Source organism: Phalangium opilio, unplaced genomic scaffold (assembly GCF_054372755.1).
Source record: "Phalangium opilio isolate 3A_F unplaced genomic scaffold, DU_Popi_V2 ptg000352l_1, whole genome shotgun sequence".
NCBI lineage: Eukaryota > Metazoa > Arthropoda > Arachnida > Opiliones > Phalangiidae > Phalangium > Phalangium opilio.
This window is the reverse complement of record NW_028324228.1, coordinates 3446913-3459921: the sequence shown is the minus strand read 5'-3', so window position 1 is coordinate 3459921 and position 13009 is coordinate 3446913. Positions and strand designations below refer to the sequence as shown.

The window sequence follows — 13009 nt, the reverse complement described above, 5'->3', positions numbered from 1 at the left end:
GAATTTTCTACCATTGAACTACCGATGCTTGCATAGGTCACACTTCGATATGACACACAAAAGAAGCCTAGATTAGTATACATATAATACACCGCTCCCCGGCGGGGAATCGAACCCCGGTCTCTCGCGTGACAGGCGAGGATACTCACCACTATACTACCGAGCATGAATGAAAGCTGGTTATCTCAGTTTTTTAAACTTATAGTACTTCTATCCGAATTTTTTTCGCAAAGTCCCGGAGCATGTGCAATAGTCAGTAATTAAATGAAAAAGTGAGTTTGAAGAAGAAGTAACCCTATAAAATACTCTACGCTAGAAATAATGGTCTAGGCGATTTCTGAACACTTTACTTTTCGAGAAAGGTTATTGGTTTTACAAAAAATGTGCACGATTTTGAGAGTCAAAGAAACGAGATCGTACGGGTTGCACCGGCCGGGAATCGAACCCGGACCTCCCGCTTGGAAGGCGAGAATTCTACCATTGAACTACCGATGCTTGCATAGGTCACACTTCGATATGACACACAAAAGAAGCCTAGATTAGTATACATTTAAAAAACCGCTCCCCGGCGGGGAATCGAACCCCGGTCTCTCGCGTGACAGGCGAGGATACTCACCACTATACTACCGAGGATGAACCATATTTGGTTATCTCAGTTTTTTAAACTTATAGTACTTCTATCCGAATTTTTTTCGCAAAGTCCCGGAGCATGTGCAATAGTCAGTTATTAAATGAAAAAGTGAGTTTGAAGAAAAAGTAACCCTATAAAATACTCTACGCTAGAAATAATGGTCTAGGCGATTTCTGAACACTTTACTTTTCGAGAAAGGTTATTGGTTTTACAAAAATTGTGCACGATTTTGAGAGTCAAAGAAACGAGATCGTACGGGTTGCACCGGCCGGGAATCGAACCCGGACCTCCCGCTTGGAAGGCGAGAATTCTACCATTGAACTACCGATGCTTGCATAGGTCACACTTCGATATGACACACAAAAGAAGCCTAGATTAGTATACATTTAAAAAACCGCTCCCCGGCGGGGAATCGAACCCCGGTCTCTCGCGTGACAGGCGAGGATACTCACCACTATACTACCGAGGATGAACCATATTTGGTTATCTCAGTTTTTTAAACTTATAGTACTTCTATCCGAATTTTTTTCGCTAAGTCCCGGAGCATGCGCGATAGTCACTAATTAAATGAAAAAGTGAGTTTGAAGAAAAAGTAACCCAATAAAATACTCTACGCTAGAAATAATGGTCAAGGCGATTTCTGAACCCTTTACTTTTCGAGAAACGTTATTGGTTTTACAAAAAATGTGCACGATTTTGAGAGTCAAAGAAACGAGATCGTACGGCTTGCACCGGCCGGGAATCGAACCCGGACCTCCCGCTTGGAAGGCGAGAATTCTACCATTGAACTACCGATGCTTGCATAGGTCACACTTCGATATGACACACAAAAGAAGCCTAGATTAGTATACATTTAAAAAACCGCTCCCCGGCGGGGAATCGAACCCCGGTCTCTCGCGTGACAGGCGAGGATACTCACCACTATACTACCGAGGATGAATCAAATTTGGTTATCTCAGTTTTTTAATCTTATAGTACTTCTTTCCGAATTTTCTACCATTGAACTACCGATGCTTGCATAGGTCACACTTCGATACGACACACAAAAGAAGCCTAGATTAGTGTACATTTAAAAAACCGCTCCCCGGCGGGGAATCGAACCCCGGTCTCTCGCGTGACAGGCGAGGATACTCACCACTATACTACCGAACATGAATGAAAGCTGGTTATCTCAGTTTTTTAAACTTATAGTACTTCTATCCGAATTTTTTTCGCAAAGTCCCGGAGCATGTGCAATAGTCAGTAATTAAATGAAAAAGTGAGTTTGAAGAAAAAGTAACCCTATAAAATACTCTACGCTAGAAATAATGGTCTAGGCGATTTCTGAACACTTTACTTTTCGAGAAAGGTTATTGGTTTTACAAAAAATGTGCACGATTTTGAGAGTCAAAGAAACGATATCGTACGGGTTGCACCGGCCGGGAATCGAACCCGGACCTCCCGCTTGGAAGGCGAGAATTCTACCATTGAACTACCGATGCTTGCATAGGTCACACTTCGATATGACACACAAAAGAAGCCTAGATTAGTATACATATAATAAACCGCTCCCCGGCGGGGAATCGAACCCCGGTCTCTCGCGTGACAGGCGAGGATACTCACCACTATACTACCGAACATGAATGAAAGCTGGTTATCTCAGTTTTTTAAACTTATAGTACTTCTATCCGAATTTTTTTCGCTAAGTCCCGGAGCATGCGCGATAGTCACTAATTAAATGAAAAAGTGAGTTTGAAGAAAAAGTAACCCTATAAAATACTCTACGCTAGAAATAATGGTCTAGGCGATTTCTGAACACTTTACTTTTCGAGAAAGGTTATTGGTTTTACAAAAAATGTGCACGATTTTGAGAGTCAAAGAAACGAGATCGTACGGGTTGCACCGGCCGGGAATCGAACCCGAACCTCCCGCTTGGAAGGCGAGAATTCTACCATTGAACTACCGATGCTTGCATAGGTCACACTTCGATATGACACACAAAAGAAGCCTAGATTAGTATACATTTAAAAAACCGCTCCCCGGCGGGGAATCGAACCCCGGTCTCTCGCGTGACAGGCGAGGATACTCACCACTATACTACCGAGGATGAACCATATTTGGTTATCTCAGTTTTTTAAACTTATAGTACTTCTATCCGAATTTTTTTCGCTAAGTCCCGGAGCATGCGCGATAGTCACTAATTAAATGAAAAAGTGAGTTTGAAGAAAAAGTAACCCAATAAAATACTCTACGCTAGAAATAATGGTCAAGGCGATTTCTGAACCCTTTACTTTTCGAGAAACGTTATTGGTTTTACAAAAAATGTGCACGATTTTGAGAGTCAAAGAAACGAGATCGTACGGCTTGCACCGGCCGGGAATCGAACCCGGACCTCCCGCTTGGAAGGCGAGAATTCTACCATTGAACTACCGATGCTTGCATAGGTCACACTTCGATATGACACACAAAAGAAGCCTAGATTAGTATACATTTAAAAAACCGCTCCCCGGCGGGGAATCGAACCCCGGTCTCTCGCGTGACAGGCGAGGATACTCACCACTATACTACCGAGGATGAATCAAATTTGGTTATCTCAGTTTTTTAATCTTATAGTACTTCTTTCCGAATTTTCTACCATTGAACTACCGATGCTTGCATAGGTCACACTTCGATACGACACACAAAAGAAGCCTAGATTAGTGTACATTTAAAAAACCGCTCCCCGGCGGGGAATCGAACCCCGGTCTCTCGCGTGACAGGCGAGGATACTCACCACTATACTACCGAACATGAATGAAAGCTGGTTATCTCAGTTTTTTAAACTTATAGTACTTCTATCCGAATTTTTTTCGCAAAGTCCCGGAGCATGTGCAATAGTCAGTAATTAAATGAAAAAGTGAGTTTGAAGAAAAAGTAACCCTATAAAATACTCTACGCTAGAAATAATGGTCTAGGCGATTTCTGAACACTTTACTTTTCGAGAAAGGTTATTGGTTTTACAAAAAATGTGCACGATTTTGAGAGTCAAAGAAACGATATCGTACGGGTTGCACCGGCCGGGAATCGAACCCGGACCTCCCGCTTGGAAGGCGAGAATTCTACCATTGAACTACCGATGCTTGCATAGGTCACACTTCGATATGACACACAAAAGAAGCCTAGATTAGTATACATATAATAAACCGCTCCCCGGCGGGGAATCGAACCCCGGTCTCTCGCGTGACAGGCGAGGATACTCACCACTATACTACCGAACATGAATGAAAGCTGGTTATCTCAGTTTTTTAAACTTATAGTACTTCTATCCGAATTTTTTTCGCTAAGTCCCGGAGCATGCGCGATAGTCACTAATTAAATGAAAAAGTGAGTTTGAAGAAAAAGTAACCCTATAAAATACTCTACGCTAGAAATAATGGTCTAGGCGATTTCTGAACACTTTACTTTTCGAGAAAGGTTATTGGTTTTACAAAAAATGTGCACGATTTTGAGAGTCAAAGAAACGAGATCGTACGGGTTGCACCGGCCGGGAATCGAACCCGAACCTCCCGCTTGGAAGGCGAGAATTCTACCATTGAACTACCGATGCTTGCATAGGTCACACTTCGATATGACACACAAAAGAAGCCTAGATTAGTATACATTTAAAAAACCGCTCCCCGGCGGGGAATCGAACCCCGGTCTCTCGCGTGACAGGCGAGGATACTCACCACTATACTACCGAGGATGAACCATATTTGGTTATCTCAGTTTTTTAAACTTATAGTACTTCTATCCGAATTTTTTTCGCTAAGTCCCGGAGCATGCGCGATAGTCACTAATTAAATGAAAAAGTGAGTTTGAAGAAAAAGTAACCCAATAAAATACTCTACGCTAGAAATAATGGTCAAGGCGATTTCTGAACCCTTTACTTTTCGAGAAACGTTATTGGTTTTAAAAAAATGTGCACGATTTTGAGAGTCAAAGAAACGAGATCGTACGGGTTGCACCGGCCGGGAATCGAACCCGGACCTCCCGCTTGGAAGGCGAGAATTCTACCATTGAACTACCGATGCTTGCATAGGTCACACTTCGATATGACACACAAAAGAAGCCTAGATTAGTATACATATAATAAACCGCTCCCCGGCGGGGAATCGAACCCCGGTCTCTCGCGTGACAGGCGAGGATACTCACCACTATACTACCGAGGATGAATAAAAGTTGGTTATCTCAGTTTTCTAAACTTATAGTACTTCTATCCGAATTTTTTTCGCTAAGTCCCGGAGCATGCGCGATAGTCACTAATTAAATGAAAAAGTGAGTTTGAAGAAAAAGTAACCCAATAAAATACTCTACGCTAGAAATAATGGTCAAGGCGATTTCTGAACCCTTTACTTTTCGAGAAACGTTATTGGTTTTACAAAAAATGTGCACGATTTTGAGAGTCAAAGAAACGAGATCGTACGGGTTGCACCGGCCGGGAATCGAACCCGGACCTCCCGCTTGGAAGGCGAGAATTCTACCATTGAACTACCGATGCTTGCATAGGTCACACTTCGATATGACACACAAAAGAAGCCTAGATTAGTATACATTTAAAAAACCGCTCCCCGGCGGGGAATCGAACCCCGGTCTCTCGCGTGACAGGCGAGGATACTCACCACTATACTACCGAGGATGAATCAAATTTGGTTATCTAAGTTTTTTAATCTTATAGTACTTCTATCCGAATTTTCTACCATTGAACTACCGATGCTTGCATAGGTCACACTTCGATATGACACACAAAAGAAGCCTAGATTAGTATACATTTAAAAAACCGCTCCCCGGCGGGGAATCGAACCCCGGTCTCTCGCGTGACAGGCGAGGATACTCACCACTATACTACCGAGGATGAATCAAATTTGGTTATCTCAGTTTTTTAATCTTATAGTACTTCTATCCGAATTTTCTACCATTGAACTACCGATGCTTGCATAGGTCACACTTCGATATGACACACAAAAGAAGCCTAGATTAGTATACATATAATACACCGCTCCCCGGCGGGGAATCGAACCCCGGTCTCTCGCGTGACAGGCGAGGATACTCACCACTATACTACCGAGCATGAATGAAAGCTGGTTATCTCAGTTTTTTAAACTTATAGTACTTCTATCCGAATTTTTTTCGCAAAGTCCCGGAGCATGTGCAATAGTCAGTAATTAAATGAAAAAGTGAGTTTGAAGAAGAAGTAACCCTATAAAATACTCTACGCTAGAAATAATGGTCTAGGCGATTTCTGAACACTTTACTTTTCGAGAAAGGTTATTGGTTTTACAAAAAATGTGCACGATTTTGAGAGTCAAAGAAACGAGATCGTACGGGTTGCACCGGCCGGGAATCGAACCCGGACCTCCCGCTTGGAAGGCGAGAATTCTACCATTGAACTACCGATGCTTGCATAGGTCACACTTCGATATGACACACAAAAGAAGCCTAGATTAGTATACATTTAAAAAACCGCTCCCCGGCGGGGAATCGAACCCCGGTCTCTCGCGTGACAGGCGAGGATACTCACCACTATACTACCGAGGATGAACCATATTTGGTTATCTCAGTTTTTTAAACTTATAGTACTTCTATCCGAATTTTTTTCGCAAAGTCCCGGAGCATGTGCAATAGTCAGTAATTAAATGAAAAAGTGAGTTTGAAGAAAAAGTAACCCTATAAAATACTCTACGCTAGAAATAATGGTCTAGGCGATTTCTGAACACTTTACTTTTCGAGAAAGGTTATTGGTTTTACAAAAATTGTGCACGATTTTGAGAGTCAAAGAAACGAGATCGTACGGGTTGCACCGGCCGGGAATCGAACCCGGACCTCCCGCTTGGAAGGCGAGAATTCTACCATTGAACTACCGATGCTTGCATAGGTCACACTTCGATATGACACACAAAAGAAGCCTAGATTAGTATACATTTAAAAAACCGCTCCCCGGCGGGGAATCGAACCCCGGTCTCTCGCGTGACAGGCGAGGATACTCACCACTATACTACCGAGGATGAACCATATTTGGTTATCTCAGTTTTTTAAACTTATAGTACTTCTATCCGAATTTTTTTCGCTAAGTCCCGGAGCATGCGCGATAGTCACTAATTAAATGAAAAAGTGAGTTTGAAGAAAAAGTAACCCAATAAAATACTCTACGCTAGAAATAATGGTCAAGGCGATTTCTGAACCCTTTACTTTTCGAGAAACGTTATTGGTTTTACAAAAAATGTGCACGATTTTGAGAGTCAAAGAAACGAGATCGTACGGCTTGCACCGGCCGGGAATCGAACCCGGACCTCCCGCTTGGAAGGCGAGAATTCTACCATTGAACTACCGATGCTTGCATAGGTCACACTTCGATATGACACACAAAAGAAGCCTAGATTAGTATACATTTAAAAAACCGCTCCCCGGCGGGGAATCGAACCCCGGTCTCTCGCGTGACAGGCGAGGATACTCACCACTATACTACCGAGGATGAATCAAATTTGGTTATCTCAGTTTTTTAATCTTATAGTACTTCTATCCGAATTTTCTACCATTGAACTACCGATGCTTGCATAGGTCACACTTCGATATGACACACAAAAGAAGCCTAGATTAGTATACATATAATACACCGCTCCCCGGCGGGGAATCGAACCCCGGTCTCTCGCGTGACAGGCGAGGATACTCACCACTATACTACCGAGCATGAATGAAAGCTGGTTATCTCAGTTTTTTAAACTTATAGTACTTCTATCCGAATTTTTTTCGCAAAGTCCCGGAGCATGTGCAATAGTCAGTAATTAAATGAAAAAGTGAGTTTGAAGAAGAAGTAACCCTATAAAATACTCTACGCTAGAAATAATGGTCTAGGCGATTTCTGAACACTTTACTTTTCGAGAAAGGTTATTGGTTTTACAAAAAATGTGCACGATTTTGAGAGTCAAAGAAACGAGATCGTACGGGTTGCACCGGCCGGGAATCGAACCCGGACCTCCCGCTTGGAAGGCGAGAATTCTACCATTGAACTACCGATGCTTGCATAGGTCACACTTCGATATGACACACAAAAGAAGCCTAGATTAGTATACATTTAAAAAACCGCTCCCCGGCGGGGAATCGAACCCCGGTCTCTCGCGTGACAGGCGAGGATACTCACCACTATACTACCGAGGATGAACCATATTTGGTTATCTCAGTTTTTTAAACTTATAGTACTTCTATCCGAATTTTTTTCGCAAAGTCCCGGAGCATGTGCAATAGTCAGTAATTAAATGAAAAAGTGAGTTTGAAGAAAAAGTAACCCTATAAAATACTCTACGCTAGAAATAATGGTCTAGGCGATTTCTGAACACTTTACTTTTCGAGAAAGGTTATTGGTTTTACAAAAATTGTGCACGATTTTGAGAGTCAAAGAAACGAGATCGTACGGGTTGCACCGGCCGGGAATCGAACCCGGACCTCCCGCTTGGAAGGCGAGAATTCTACCATTGAACTACCGATGCTTGCATAGGTCACACTTCGATATGACACACAAAAGAAGCCTAGATTAGTATACATTTAAAAAACCGCTCCCCGGCGGGGAATCGAACCCCGGTCTCTCGCGTGACAGGCGAGGATACTCACCACTATACTACCGAGGATGAACCATATTTGGTTATCTCAGTTTTTTAAACTTATAGTACTTCTATCCGATTTTTTTTCGCTAAGTCCCGGAGCATGCGCGATAGTCACTAATTAAATGAAAAAGTGAGTTTGAAGAAAAAGTAACCCAATAAAATACTCTACGCTAGAAATAATGGTCAAGGCGATTTCTGAACCCTTTACTTTTCGAGAAACGTTATTGGTTTTACAAAAAATGTGCACGATTTTGAGAGTCAAAGAAACGAGATCGTACGGCTTGCACCGGCCGGGAATCGAACCCGGACCTCCCGCTTGGAAGGCGAGAATTCTACCATTGAACTACCGATGCTTGCATAGGTCACACTTCGATATGACACACAAAAGAAGCCTAGATTAGTATACATTTAAAAAACCGCTCCCCGGCGGGGAATCGAACCCCGGTCTCTCGCGTGACAGGCGAGGATACTCACCACTATACTACCGAGGATGAATCAAATTTGGTTATCTCAGTTTTTTAATCTTATAGTACTTCTTTCCGAATTTTCTACCATTGAACTACCGATGCTTGCATAGGTCACACTTCGATATGACACACAAAAGAAGCCTAGATTAGTATACATATAATAAACCGCTCCCCGGCGGGGAATCGAACCCCGGTCTCTCGCGTGACAGGCGAGGATACTCACCACTATACTACCGAGCATGAATGAAAGCTGGTTATCTCAGTTTTTTAAACTTATAGTACTTCTATCCGAATTTTTTTCGCAAAGTCCCGGAGCATGTGCAATAGTCAGTAATTAAATGAAAGAGTGAGTTTGAAGAAAAAGTAACCCTATAAAATACTCTACGCTAGAAATAATGGTCTAGGCGATTTCTGAACACTTTACTTTTCGAGAAAGGTTATTGGTTTTACAAAAAATGTGCACGATTTTGAGAGTCAAAGAAACGAGATCGTACGGGTTGCACCGGCCGGGAATCGAACCCGGACCTCCCGCTTGGAAGGCGAGAATTCTACCATTGAACTACCGATGCTTGCATAGGTCACACTTCGATATGACACACAAAAGAAGCCTAGATTAGTATACATTTAAAAAACCGCTCCCCGGCGGGGAATCGAACCCCGGTCTCTCGCGTGACAGGCGAGGATACTCACCACTATACTACCGAGGATGAACCATATTTGGTTATCTCAGTTTTTTAAACTTATAGTACTTCTATCCGAATTTTTTTCGCAAAGTCCCGGAGCATGTGCAATAGTCAGTAATTAAATGAAAAAGTGAGTTTGAAGAAAAAGTAACCCAATAAAATACTCTACGCTAGAAATAATGGTCAAGGCGATTTCTGAACCCTTTACTTTTCGAGAAACGTTATTGGTTTTACAAAAAATGTGCACGATTTTGAGAGTCAAAGAAACGAGATCGAACGGCTTGCACCGGCCGGGAATCGAACCCGGACCTCCCGCTTGGAAGGCGAGAATTCTACCATTGAACTACCGATGCTTGCATAGGTCACACTTCGATATGACACACAAAAGAAGCCTAGATTAGTATACATTTAAAAAACCGCTCCCCGGCGGGGAATCGAACCCCGGTCTCTCGCGTGACAGGCGAGGATACTCACCACTATACTACCGAGGATGAATCAAATTTGGTTATCTCAGTTTTTTAATCTTATAGTACTTCTATCCGAATTTTCTACCATTGAACTACCGATGCTTGCATAGGTCACACTTCGATATGACACACAAAAGAAGCCTAGATTAGTATACATATAATAAACCGCTCCCCGGCGGGGAATCGAACCCCGGTCTCTCGCGTGACAGGCGAGGATACTCACCACTATACTACCGAGCATGAATGAAAGCTGGTTATCTCAGTTTTTTAAACTTATAGTACTTCTATCCGAATTTTTTTCGCAAAGTCCCGGAGCATGTGCAATAGTCAGTAATTAAATGAAAAAGTGAGTTTGAAGAAAAAGTAACCCTATAAAATACTCTACGCTAGAAATAATGGTCTAGGCGATTTCTGAACACTTTACTTTTCGAGAAAGGTTATTGGTTTTACAAAAAATGTGCACGATTTTGAGAGTCAAAGAAACGAGATCGTACGGGTTGCACCGGCCGGGAATCGAACCCGGACCTCCCGCTTGGAAGGCGAGAATTCTACCATTGAACTACCGATGCTTGCATAGGTCACACTTCGATATGACACACAAAAGAAGCCTAGATTAGTATACATTTAAAAAACCGCTCCCCGGCGGGGAATCGAACGCCGGTCTCTCGCGTGACAGGCGAGGATACTCACCACTATACTACCGAGGATGAACCATATTTGGTTATCTCAGTTTTTTAAACTTATAGTACTTCTATCCGATTTTTTTTCGCTAAGTCCCGGAGCATGCGCGATAGTCACTAATTAAATGAAAAAGTGAGTTTGAAGAAAAAGTAACCCAATAAAATACTCTACGCTAGAAATAATGGTCAAGGCGATTACTGAACCCTTTACTTTTCGAGAAACGTTATTGGTTTTACAAAAAATGTGCACGATTTTGAGAGTCAAAGAAACGAGATCGTACGGCTTGCACCGGCCGGGAATCGAACCCGGACCTCCCGCTTGGAAGGCGAGAATTCTACCATTGAACTACCGATGCTTGCATAGGTCACACTTCGATATGACACACAAAAGAAGCCTAGATTAGTATACATTTAAAAAACCGCTCCCCGGCGGGGAATCGAACCCCGGTCTCTCGCGTGACAGGCGAGGATACTCACCACTATACTACCGAGGATGAATCAAATTTGGTTATCTCAGTTTTTTTTAATCTTATAGTACTTCTATCCGAATTTTCTACCATTGAACTACCGATGCTTGCATAGGTCACACTTCGATATGACACACAAAAGAAGCCTAGATTAGTATACATATAATAAACCGCTCCCCGGCGGGGAATCGAACCCCGGTCTCTCGCGTGACAGGCGAGGATACTCACCACTATACTACCGAGCATGAATGAAAGCTGGTTATCTCAGTTTTTTAAACTTATAGTACTTCTATCCGAATTTTTTTCGCAAAGTCCCGGAGCATGTGCAATAGTCAGTAATTAAATGAAAAAGTGAGTTTGAAGAAAAAGTAACCCTATAAAATACTCTACGCTAGAAATAATGGTCTAGGCGATTTCTGAACACTTTACTTTTCGAGAAAGGTTATTGGTTTTACAAAAAATGTGCACGATTTTGAGAGTCAAAGAAACGAGATCGTACGGGTTGCACCGGCCGGGAATCGAACCCGGACCTCCCGCTTGGAAGGCGAGAATTCTACCATTTAACTACCGATGCTTGCATAGGTCACACTTCGATATGACACACAAAAGAAGCCTAGATTAGTATACATTTAAAAAACCGCTCCCCGGCGGGAATCGAACCCCGGTCTCTCGCGTGACAGGCGAGGATACTCACCACTATACTACCGAGGATGAACCATATTTGGTTATCTCAGTTTTTTAAACTTATAGTACTTCTATCCGAATTTTTTTCGCAAAGTCCCGGAGCATGTGCAATAGTCAGTAATTAAATGAAAAAGTGAGTTTGAAGAAAAAGTAACCCTATAAAATACTCTACGCTAGAAATAATGGTCAAGGCGATTTCTGAACACTTTACTTTTCGAGAAAGGTTATTGGTTTTACAAAAAATGTGCACGATTTTGAGAGTCAAAGAAACGAGATCGTACGGGTTGCACCGGCCGGGAATCGAACCCGGACCTCCCGCTTGGAAGGCGAGAATTCTACCATTGAACTACCGATGCGTGCATAGGTCACACTTCGATATGACACACAAAAGAAGCCTAGATTAGTATACATTTAAAAAACCGCTCCCCGGCGGGGAATCGAACCCCGGTCTCTCGCGTGACAGGCGAGGATACTCACCACTATACTACCGAGGATGAATCAAATTTGATTATCTCAGTTTTTTTTAATCTTATAGTACTTTTATCCGAATTTTCTACCATTGAACTACCGATGCTTGCATAGGTCACACTTCGATATGACACACAAAAGAAGCCTAGATTAGTATACATATAATAAACCGCTCCCCGGCGGGGAATCGAACCCCGGTCTCTCGCGTGACAGGCGAGGATACTCACCACTATACTACCGAGCATGAATGAAAGCTGGTTATCTCAGTTTTTTAAACTTATAGTACTTCTATCCGAATTTTTTTCGCAAAGTCCCGGAGCATGTGCAATAGTCAGTAATTAAATGAAAAAGTGAGTTTGAAGAAAAAGTAACCCTATAAAATACTCTACGCTAGAAATAATGGTCTAGGCGATTTCTGAACACTTTACTTTTCGAGAAAGGTTATTGGTTTTACAAAAAATGTGCACGATTTTGAGAGTCAAAGAAACGAGATCGTACGGGTTGCACCGGCCGGGAATCGAACCCGGACCTCCCGCTTGGAAGGCGAGAATTCTACCATTTAACTACCGATGCTTGCATAGGTCACACTTCGATATGACACACAAAAGAAGCCTAGATTAGTATACATTTAAAAAACCGCTCCCCGGCGGGAATCGAACCCCGGTCTCTCGCGTGACAGGCGAGGATACTCACCACTATACTACCGAGGATGAACCATATTTGGTTATCTCAGTTTTTTAAACTTATAGTACTTCTATCCGAATTTTTTTCGCAAAGTCCCGGAGCATGTGCAATAGTCAGTAATTAAATGAAAAAGTGAGTTTGAAGAAAAAGTAACCCTATAAAATACTCTACGCTAGAAATAAT

The 13009-nt window shown here is 42.4% G+C and overlaps 54 non-coding genes across 54 annotated transcripts; all 54 read right to left on the bottom strand.

Moving 5' to 3' along the window:
• Nucleotides 1-94: 94 nt before the first annotated feature.
• On the bottom strand, nt 95-166 carry TRNAD-GUC (transfer RNA aspartic acid (anticodon GUC)). Its single transcript has one exon. It is a non-coding gene; the product is annotated as a tRNA-Asp (tRNA).
• Nucleotides 167-424: 258 nt separating this feature from the next.
• Nucleotides 425-495, bottom strand: TRNAG-UCC (transfer RNA glycine (anticodon UCC)). The gene has a single exon. It is a non-coding gene; the product is annotated as a tRNA-Gly (tRNA).
• Nucleotides 496-561: 66 nt separating this feature from the next.
• On the bottom strand, nt 562-633 carry TRNAD-GUC (transfer RNA aspartic acid (anticodon GUC)). Its single transcript has one exon. It is a non-coding gene; the product is annotated as a tRNA-Asp (tRNA).
• Nucleotides 634-891: 258 nt separating this feature from the next.
• TRNAG-UCC (transfer RNA glycine (anticodon UCC)) lies at nt 892-962 on the bottom strand. Its single transcript has one exon. It is a non-coding gene; the product is annotated as a tRNA-Gly (tRNA).
• A 66-nt stretch (nt 963-1028) lies between these two features.
• On the bottom strand, nt 1029-1100 carry TRNAD-GUC (transfer RNA aspartic acid (anticodon GUC)). The gene has a single exon. It is a non-coding gene; the product is annotated as a tRNA-Asp (tRNA).
• Nucleotides 1101-1358: 258 nt separating this feature from the next.
• TRNAG-UCC (transfer RNA glycine (anticodon UCC)) lies at nt 1359-1429 on the bottom strand. The gene has a single exon. It is a non-coding gene; the product is annotated as a tRNA-Gly (tRNA).
• A 66-nt stretch (nt 1430-1495) lies between these two features.
• TRNAD-GUC (transfer RNA aspartic acid (anticodon GUC)) lies at nt 1496-1567 on the bottom strand. The gene has a single exon. It is a non-coding gene; the product is annotated as a tRNA-Asp (tRNA).
• Nucleotides 1568-1711: 144 nt separating this feature from the next.
• Nucleotides 1712-1783, bottom strand: TRNAD-GUC (transfer RNA aspartic acid (anticodon GUC)). Its single transcript has one exon. It is a non-coding gene; the product is annotated as a tRNA-Asp (tRNA).
• A 258-nt stretch (nt 1784-2041) lies between these two features.
• Nucleotides 2042-2112, bottom strand: TRNAG-UCC (transfer RNA glycine (anticodon UCC)). The gene has a single exon. It is a non-coding gene; the product is annotated as a tRNA-Gly (tRNA).
• A 66-nt stretch (nt 2113-2178) lies between these two features.
• TRNAD-GUC (transfer RNA aspartic acid (anticodon GUC)) lies at nt 2179-2250 on the bottom strand. Its single transcript has one exon. It is a non-coding gene; the product is annotated as a tRNA-Asp (tRNA).
• A 258-nt stretch (nt 2251-2508) lies between these two features.
• On the bottom strand, nt 2509-2579 carry TRNAG-UCC (transfer RNA glycine (anticodon UCC)). The gene has a single exon. It is a non-coding gene; the product is annotated as a tRNA-Gly (tRNA).
• Nucleotides 2580-2645: 66 nt separating this feature from the next.
• TRNAD-GUC (transfer RNA aspartic acid (anticodon GUC)) lies at nt 2646-2717 on the bottom strand. The gene has a single exon. It is a non-coding gene; the product is annotated as a tRNA-Asp (tRNA).
• A 258-nt stretch (nt 2718-2975) lies between these two features.
• TRNAG-UCC (transfer RNA glycine (anticodon UCC)) lies at nt 2976-3046 on the bottom strand. The gene has a single exon. It is a non-coding gene; the product is annotated as a tRNA-Gly (tRNA).
• A 66-nt stretch (nt 3047-3112) lies between these two features.
• TRNAD-GUC (transfer RNA aspartic acid (anticodon GUC)) lies at nt 3113-3184 on the bottom strand. The gene has a single exon. It is a non-coding gene; the product is annotated as a tRNA-Asp (tRNA).
• A 144-nt stretch (nt 3185-3328) lies between these two features.
• TRNAD-GUC (transfer RNA aspartic acid (anticodon GUC)) lies at nt 3329-3400 on the bottom strand. The gene has a single exon. It is a non-coding gene; the product is annotated as a tRNA-Asp (tRNA).
• Nucleotides 3401-3658: 258 nt separating this feature from the next.
• On the bottom strand, nt 3659-3729 carry TRNAG-UCC (transfer RNA glycine (anticodon UCC)). The gene has a single exon. It is a non-coding gene; the product is annotated as a tRNA-Gly (tRNA).
• Nucleotides 3730-3795: 66 nt separating this feature from the next.
• TRNAD-GUC (transfer RNA aspartic acid (anticodon GUC)) lies at nt 3796-3867 on the bottom strand. The gene has a single exon. It is a non-coding gene; the product is annotated as a tRNA-Asp (tRNA).
• A 258-nt stretch (nt 3868-4125) lies between these two features.
• Nucleotides 4126-4196, bottom strand: TRNAG-UCC (transfer RNA glycine (anticodon UCC)). The gene has a single exon. It is a non-coding gene; the product is annotated as a tRNA-Gly (tRNA).
• A 66-nt stretch (nt 4197-4262) lies between these two features.
• TRNAD-GUC (transfer RNA aspartic acid (anticodon GUC)) lies at nt 4263-4334 on the bottom strand. Its single transcript has one exon. It is a non-coding gene; the product is annotated as a tRNA-Asp (tRNA).
• A 257-nt stretch (nt 4335-4591) lies between these two features.
• Nucleotides 4592-4662, bottom strand: TRNAG-UCC (transfer RNA glycine (anticodon UCC)). Its single transcript has one exon. It is a non-coding gene; the product is annotated as a tRNA-Gly (tRNA).
• A 66-nt stretch (nt 4663-4728) lies between these two features.
• TRNAD-GUC (transfer RNA aspartic acid (anticodon GUC)) lies at nt 4729-4800 on the bottom strand. Its single transcript has one exon. It is a non-coding gene; the product is annotated as a tRNA-Asp (tRNA).
• A 258-nt stretch (nt 4801-5058) lies between these two features.
• TRNAG-UCC (transfer RNA glycine (anticodon UCC)) lies at nt 5059-5129 on the bottom strand. Its single transcript has one exon. It is a non-coding gene; the product is annotated as a tRNA-Gly (tRNA).
• Nucleotides 5130-5195: 66 nt separating this feature from the next.
• TRNAD-GUC (transfer RNA aspartic acid (anticodon GUC)) lies at nt 5196-5267 on the bottom strand. The gene has a single exon. It is a non-coding gene; the product is annotated as a tRNA-Asp (tRNA).
• A 144-nt stretch (nt 5268-5411) lies between these two features.
• On the bottom strand, nt 5412-5483 carry TRNAD-GUC (transfer RNA aspartic acid (anticodon GUC)). The gene has a single exon. It is a non-coding gene; the product is annotated as a tRNA-Asp (tRNA).
• Nucleotides 5484-5627: 144 nt separating this feature from the next.
• TRNAD-GUC (transfer RNA aspartic acid (anticodon GUC)) lies at nt 5628-5699 on the bottom strand. The gene has a single exon. It is a non-coding gene; the product is annotated as a tRNA-Asp (tRNA).
• A 258-nt stretch (nt 5700-5957) lies between these two features.
• On the bottom strand, nt 5958-6028 carry TRNAG-UCC (transfer RNA glycine (anticodon UCC)). The gene has a single exon. It is a non-coding gene; the product is annotated as a tRNA-Gly (tRNA).
• A 66-nt stretch (nt 6029-6094) lies between these two features.
• TRNAD-GUC (transfer RNA aspartic acid (anticodon GUC)) lies at nt 6095-6166 on the bottom strand. The gene has a single exon. It is a non-coding gene; the product is annotated as a tRNA-Asp (tRNA).
• Nucleotides 6167-6424: 258 nt separating this feature from the next.
• Nucleotides 6425-6495, bottom strand: TRNAG-UCC (transfer RNA glycine (anticodon UCC)). The gene has a single exon. It is a non-coding gene; the product is annotated as a tRNA-Gly (tRNA).
• A 66-nt stretch (nt 6496-6561) lies between these two features.
• On the bottom strand, nt 6562-6633 carry TRNAD-GUC (transfer RNA aspartic acid (anticodon GUC)). Its single transcript has one exon. It is a non-coding gene; the product is annotated as a tRNA-Asp (tRNA).
• Nucleotides 6634-6891: 258 nt separating this feature from the next.
• TRNAG-UCC (transfer RNA glycine (anticodon UCC)) lies at nt 6892-6962 on the bottom strand. Its single transcript has one exon. It is a non-coding gene; the product is annotated as a tRNA-Gly (tRNA).
• Nucleotides 6963-7028: 66 nt separating this feature from the next.
• TRNAD-GUC (transfer RNA aspartic acid (anticodon GUC)) lies at nt 7029-7100 on the bottom strand. The gene has a single exon. It is a non-coding gene; the product is annotated as a tRNA-Asp (tRNA).
• Nucleotides 7101-7244: 144 nt separating this feature from the next.
• Nucleotides 7245-7316, bottom strand: TRNAD-GUC (transfer RNA aspartic acid (anticodon GUC)). The gene has a single exon. It is a non-coding gene; the product is annotated as a tRNA-Asp (tRNA).
• Nucleotides 7317-7574: 258 nt separating this feature from the next.
• TRNAG-UCC (transfer RNA glycine (anticodon UCC)) lies at nt 7575-7645 on the bottom strand. The gene has a single exon. It is a non-coding gene; the product is annotated as a tRNA-Gly (tRNA).
• Nucleotides 7646-7711: 66 nt separating this feature from the next.
• TRNAD-GUC (transfer RNA aspartic acid (anticodon GUC)) lies at nt 7712-7783 on the bottom strand. Its single transcript has one exon. It is a non-coding gene; the product is annotated as a tRNA-Asp (tRNA).
• Nucleotides 7784-8041: 258 nt separating this feature from the next.
• TRNAG-UCC (transfer RNA glycine (anticodon UCC)) lies at nt 8042-8112 on the bottom strand. Its single transcript has one exon. It is a non-coding gene; the product is annotated as a tRNA-Gly (tRNA).
• Nucleotides 8113-8178: 66 nt separating this feature from the next.
• Nucleotides 8179-8250, bottom strand: TRNAD-GUC (transfer RNA aspartic acid (anticodon GUC)). The gene has a single exon. It is a non-coding gene; the product is annotated as a tRNA-Asp (tRNA).
• Nucleotides 8251-8508: 258 nt separating this feature from the next.
• Nucleotides 8509-8579, bottom strand: TRNAG-UCC (transfer RNA glycine (anticodon UCC)). Its single transcript has one exon. It is a non-coding gene; the product is annotated as a tRNA-Gly (tRNA).
• Nucleotides 8580-8645: 66 nt separating this feature from the next.
• On the bottom strand, nt 8646-8717 carry TRNAD-GUC (transfer RNA aspartic acid (anticodon GUC)). The gene has a single exon. It is a non-coding gene; the product is annotated as a tRNA-Asp (tRNA).
• Nucleotides 8718-8861: 144 nt separating this feature from the next.
• TRNAD-GUC (transfer RNA aspartic acid (anticodon GUC)) lies at nt 8862-8933 on the bottom strand. The gene has a single exon. It is a non-coding gene; the product is annotated as a tRNA-Asp (tRNA).
• A 258-nt stretch (nt 8934-9191) lies between these two features.
• TRNAG-UCC (transfer RNA glycine (anticodon UCC)) lies at nt 9192-9262 on the bottom strand. Its single transcript has one exon. It is a non-coding gene; the product is annotated as a tRNA-Gly (tRNA).
• Nucleotides 9263-9328: 66 nt separating this feature from the next.
• Nucleotides 9329-9400, bottom strand: TRNAD-GUC (transfer RNA aspartic acid (anticodon GUC)). Its single transcript has one exon. It is a non-coding gene; the product is annotated as a tRNA-Asp (tRNA).
• Nucleotides 9401-9658: 258 nt separating this feature from the next.
• Nucleotides 9659-9729, bottom strand: TRNAG-UCC (transfer RNA glycine (anticodon UCC)). Its single transcript has one exon. It is a non-coding gene; the product is annotated as a tRNA-Gly (tRNA).
• Nucleotides 9730-9795: 66 nt separating this feature from the next.
• Nucleotides 9796-9867, bottom strand: TRNAD-GUC (transfer RNA aspartic acid (anticodon GUC)). The gene has a single exon. It is a non-coding gene; the product is annotated as a tRNA-Asp (tRNA).
• Nucleotides 9868-10011: 144 nt separating this feature from the next.
• Nucleotides 10012-10083, bottom strand: TRNAD-GUC (transfer RNA aspartic acid (anticodon GUC)). Its single transcript has one exon. It is a non-coding gene; the product is annotated as a tRNA-Asp (tRNA).
• A 258-nt stretch (nt 10084-10341) lies between these two features.
• On the bottom strand, nt 10342-10412 carry TRNAG-UCC (transfer RNA glycine (anticodon UCC)). The gene has a single exon. It is a non-coding gene; the product is annotated as a tRNA-Gly (tRNA).
• Nucleotides 10413-10478: 66 nt separating this feature from the next.
• Nucleotides 10479-10550, bottom strand: TRNAD-GUC (transfer RNA aspartic acid (anticodon GUC)). The gene has a single exon. It is a non-coding gene; the product is annotated as a tRNA-Asp (tRNA).
• A 258-nt stretch (nt 10551-10808) lies between these two features.
• On the bottom strand, nt 10809-10879 carry TRNAG-UCC (transfer RNA glycine (anticodon UCC)). Its single transcript has one exon. It is a non-coding gene; the product is annotated as a tRNA-Gly (tRNA).
• Nucleotides 10880-10945: 66 nt separating this feature from the next.
• TRNAD-GUC (transfer RNA aspartic acid (anticodon GUC)) lies at nt 10946-11017 on the bottom strand. The gene has a single exon. It is a non-coding gene; the product is annotated as a tRNA-Asp (tRNA).
• A 146-nt stretch (nt 11018-11163) lies between these two features.
• TRNAD-GUC (transfer RNA aspartic acid (anticodon GUC)) lies at nt 11164-11235 on the bottom strand. The gene has a single exon. It is a non-coding gene; the product is annotated as a tRNA-Asp (tRNA).
• A 258-nt stretch (nt 11236-11493) lies between these two features.
• TRNAG-UCC (transfer RNA glycine (anticodon UCC)) lies at nt 11494-11564 on the bottom strand. Its single transcript has one exon. It is a non-coding gene; the product is annotated as a tRNA-Gly (tRNA).
• Nucleotides 11565-11959: 395 nt separating this feature from the next.
• On the bottom strand, nt 11960-12030 carry TRNAG-UCC (transfer RNA glycine (anticodon UCC)). The gene has a single exon. It is a non-coding gene; the product is annotated as a tRNA-Gly (tRNA).
• Nucleotides 12031-12096: 66 nt separating this feature from the next.
• On the bottom strand, nt 12097-12168 carry TRNAD-GUC (transfer RNA aspartic acid (anticodon GUC)). Its single transcript has one exon. It is a non-coding gene; the product is annotated as a tRNA-Asp (tRNA).
• A 146-nt stretch (nt 12169-12314) lies between these two features.
• Nucleotides 12315-12386, bottom strand: TRNAD-GUC (transfer RNA aspartic acid (anticodon GUC)). The gene has a single exon. It is a non-coding gene; the product is annotated as a tRNA-Asp (tRNA).
• Nucleotides 12387-12644: 258 nt separating this feature from the next.
• TRNAG-UCC (transfer RNA glycine (anticodon UCC)) lies at nt 12645-12715 on the bottom strand. Its single transcript has one exon. It is a non-coding gene; the product is annotated as a tRNA-Gly (tRNA).
• Between the last annotated feature and the right edge of the window lie 294 nt (nt 12716-13009).